At 36.0% G+C, this 4,440-nt stretch overlaps 1 pseudogene across 1 annotated transcript; it reads left to right on the top strand.

The window, feature by feature from the left end:
- The first annotated feature begins 971 nt into the window (after nucleotides 1-971).
- On the top strand, nucleotides 972-4,434 carry LOC147283546 (uncharacterized; annotated as a pseudogene). Its single transcript, XR_015122358.1, has 9 exons — nucleotides 972-1,176; nucleotides 1,372-1,588; nucleotides 1,787-1,866; nucleotides 2,165-2,253; nucleotides 2,345-2,476; nucleotides 2,573-2,686; nucleotides 2,786-2,833; nucleotides 3,319-3,403; nucleotides 3,880-4,434. The product of XR_015122358.1 is annotated as an uncharacterized LOC147283546 (transcript).
- Nucleotides 4,435-4,440: the final 6 nt, after the last annotated feature.

The raw sequence follows: 4,440 nt of genomic DNA, 5'->3' as shown, positions 1-4,440 counted from the left end.
TTGTTCCACGTCACCCCCTTGTCCTTGCACACTCATCATCTTCTCTTGAGCCAAAGATAACTTCTCACTACTAGGAAATACCCCATTAGATATCACTACATAGATATCAGTTTTAACAAAATTGATATAGTAGAGGTTTTTTATATCAGTTAGATTTTTAGTTTTTTAAAACTGATTTCTAAATTTATATATCGCCACATTTTTAAATCTGATATCTAATTTTTCGGTATAAGTTATTATTTTGTAAAAACCGATATCTAAATCCTCAGGCTCCTTCTGTTGAGGTATACCTCAACTTATTTATGTTGAGGTATACCCTATTGGGACCCACACGAGTCGTTTTGTGTCAATCCGAACCATTCATTTTTTACATCTCCATTGATAGATCATCCTTGCAAAAAATTAGTCAAATCGGAAATCATTTGCCTATCTAACTTTGATCAAATAAATGGACGAACCAAATATTTTCGATGAAACCGTTCATTTGTTTTATCAAAATTAGATAGACAAATGATTTCGGATTTGACTAATATTTTGTAAGGATGATCTATCAATGAAGATGATCCTTGCGAACGGTTCGGATCGCCACAAAACGACTCGTGTGGGCCCAACAAGGTCATACCTCAACATAAATAAGTTGAGGTATACCTCAACAGAAGGAGCCTGTCTAAATCCTTACTGATATCTTTGTTTCAGCTAAAAAAATTAAAATAAAAATTTGAAGACTATTACTTAAATTTTTGGACTAATTTCCCAATACTTGAACCCGATACCCTCCTCTCTCAAACACAAACACTCTCAAACTTTACTCACCCCAAGCTCTCTCTCTCACACCCTCACTGATCGAGATCACACTCACCACCCTCGTTCTCTTCAACCTCCGAATCCAATCGCAGAGACAGAGATCGACATAGACAGATGGAGAGAGAGAAGAATAGCCATGGACGATAGCTGTGCGGTGTGCGGTCTGCTCCCCCTGCGTCGCTCGCCTTCGCTTCATCTGCCAAGACCGCCGATGCTGCATCTTCAAGTCCGAGCCAGCGAAAGAGAAAGAGAGAGCGCGCGGGAGGGAGGGAGAGAGAGAGAGAGAGAGCGCGCGCGACAAGGAAGGTCAGGTTAGGGTTTTGAAAATCTCAGAAATTGATGGATTGATTGCACAAGGTTAATGAGCAGTGGGTAAATTGAAGAAATTTTATGCCCTAGTTTTCGCTTTTCTTTACTTATAATCCTCCAATTGTGTTTAAGCTACAGCCGAATTAAAAAAGAATAAAAAATACAGAAAGAAAAAAAACCGAAAATGGTGAGTTTGATTTTGGTATATGGCGCATGAGTTTGATTTCGTGTGGCTTATCATTTCTTCTCATTTCACAGGAACTCAGGGACTCCTCCCCCCTTCTCCTTCCGCTCTGCCTCCAAATATTTTTTGCTGAGTTTCGGTTCCCGCTCTCTCCCTTATGGTCAATTGAGACTGTCAGATTTTGGATTGTGTAAACCTTTAGACTGCAGTACAATCCATGAAGACTTTTCAATAACAAAACGCACACAACAAGAGCAACTGCAACATTGGCAGAAGAATAGGAGAATGCTTGTAAGTTATATACCATTTAATTCTCTCTCTCTCTCTCTCTCTCTCCCTCTTCCTCTCCCTCTCCGTCTCTCCCCTCTAGTTCAGTCATTTTGAGAGTATATAAAAGAGGAACTGTATCTTTTTGGATGTATGATATTGTCATTCATGATTCGTTGGGGAGATATCATTCTTTTAACTGTTGATATATGGGCATTGCAGGCTTATTCCACTGTTGGTACACCTGACTATATTGCTCCAGAAGTTCTATTGAAGAAAGGTTATAGGATGGAATGTGATTGGTGAGTATTTATGAATTTTAGTGATAGGGTGTGTGGTTGTGTAATGCTAATGAATAAATTCCACAGTGTTTTAGATATCAATTGAGATCTCTTTACCAAAGATTCCATGTTCAATAAACAATTAATCAATTTGAAGGCTATGTGACCTAGCAGTCACCATTTTTACTACCTTTCATATTGTAATGGAACCATTTTGGAAATTGGTACATGCCATGGTATTGTTTTGGACCACAATCAAAAAGCTACTTTGTTTTTGGATCCCTGGATTGACCAAGTTATGATGTTTGTTAATACACAGGTGGTCACTTGGTGCTATTATGTATGAAATGCTCGTGGCAGGGTTACCCACCCTTCTATTCCGATGATCTGATGTCAACATGCAGGAAGGTAAATTTGGAAATATTGAAAATTTGACCGAAACTTTTCTCTCTTTAAAAGTCTCAAACATAATGTGGTCTGTCTTGCTTGTCTCTTGCAGATAGTAAACTGGAAAGTTCATTTGAAATTTCCAGAAGAAGCAAAGCTTTCTCCTGAGGCGAAAGATCTTATTAGTAAATTCTTGTGTAATGTCAACCAGAGGTTGGGAACAAACGGGGCAGATGAAATAAAGGTGTTGTATGGTGTGTCCTGTTCTAAATTTCTTGGATTTGTTCATGAACTTGTTGCATATAATGGAAATTACCTTGCTGCTGCTTCCTTTTTTTAGATTCATCCTTGGTTTGATGGTGCTGAATGGGATAAACTTTATCAAATGGATGCTGCGTTTATTCCTGAGGTTAATGATGATTTGGATACTCAAAATTTTGAAAAGTTCGAAGAGGTATAGATTTTCCTCAATATTTGTGGATTTTGTGAAGCTACTTGTGTTGAGCATATCATCTTGCTCATGATTTTGTATTTACTTATTTTCGGTCTGCAGGCTGACACCCAAACTCAGACTTCATCCAAAACTGGTCCCTGGAGAAAGGTGAGCTTTTGAGTTTTATTTGTTCTTAGCTATTGTCACTAATTTATATATAGCATTGCTGCCTCCTTTGTACATTATATAATTTGCATTACAAGCTTTAGTGCAGTGTCTGTTTTATTAACTCTATTGCTTCTTAACAGAATATATATTGTTTTATTTATATATTGGCATTCAATCAAGGTTTAAAATTAAAATTTTGTTAAATTTCACGTTTGAAGTTTAGAAGTTTGAAATCAAGGTACCTGTTGGTCATATAATAGTCTTAGTTTCAGCTTAAAACTGAATACATAATTATAAACTTCATGGAAGCTTACATTCATGTTTCTGTTGGTAATTGTGTTTGCAAAGACATTCTTTGACTTTGTAGGAATTGATATGAAGAGTTATTCTAAGCTTACAAAGAGTGATAGCTACCCCTACCCCACCCCCAAATCTTTTCAAATATTAACTCATTTTCTCCTCACATTTTACCCTCCATTTTGCAGATGCTCTCCTCCAAGGACATTAATTTTTTGGGCTACACATATAAAAACTTTGAGATTGTTAATGATTATCAAGTGCCTGGGATGGGTACGTCTCTTTCTCTCTCCCATGAACTTGCATGAGAACTTTATCTTTTTTTACTTATTGTTATCAGTTCAAAGTTTTTTTTAAACATGTATATATATATATATTGATGGTTTTTGTAGTACTGGTACATGGGGAAATGGGGAAATGGGGAAATCGAAAACAATGTCAATGGTTATTAGAATGACAGGTGCCATCCAAAATTGTTGTTATTTTTGTTCTAGTTATTGACCAATAATGGTCAAGTAGCCAAAATATCTGGGAAACAGAGGAAGCATGTACTAACTAGCTGGTTTTGAATAAATTTTGGGGTTTTATTAACCTGTCTTGTTTGTATGGATAGGTCACCCATCCATTTTGATATTTCCTTTGGACGAACAATATTTATCTGCTTATACTGCAGTGTTTATATTATGAGTACTCTTTACTGTGGCAATTTTTCTTTTTTCTTTTAAACTGATTTGGTTTCTTCTGTGTAGCCTCGTTGAAGAAGAAAAACACCAAATCAAAGAGGCCATCCGTAAAAACACTTTTCGGTATGTTTTTACCTTTACCCATCCATTATATTTCTAGAAAAAAAACGCGAAACGCCCTAAATTTGCAGGGGAATATCAAATATATATGATTTTCTTTTCCTAGAAGTTTCATATGCAGCCTCCAAATAAAAGAAAAAAAAGTACAATCAGACTTTTCTTATTTTGATGTACTCCTAGTGTCAAAAGTTATGTGCATATTGCAGCCAAATGGAATTTTCCCCTCTCCTCCCTCTTATTAATGCATTAAAGGAGAAAATTGTAGTGGTAAGATTGAAATGGAATTCATTTTAACAAGAACACTAAGGCTTCAAAACCCAAGAAGGACTACAATTAATGGTTGTGGTTAGAAGTTTTTTTATGGTATGTAATGGTTGACTTACAATATATAAATATGCAATTGGTTGTGGTTAGAAGTTTTTTTAGTGTTGCTAGCTGCTTTGGTCCTATGACAATTTTCAACTATGTGTGGATAATGTGCCAATGTGATGAGTTCTTTTAATAATT

Source organism: Dryas octopetala, chromosome 5, assembly GCF_963921425.1.
Source record: "Dryas octopetala chromosome 5, drDryOcto1.1, whole genome shotgun sequence".
Taxonomy (NCBI): domain Eukaryota; kingdom Viridiplantae; phylum Streptophyta; class Magnoliopsida; order Rosales; family Rosaceae; genus Dryas; species Dryas octopetala.
The sequence above is the reverse complement of the archived record's forward strand: the minus strand, read 5'-3'. Positions and strand labels throughout refer to the sequence as shown.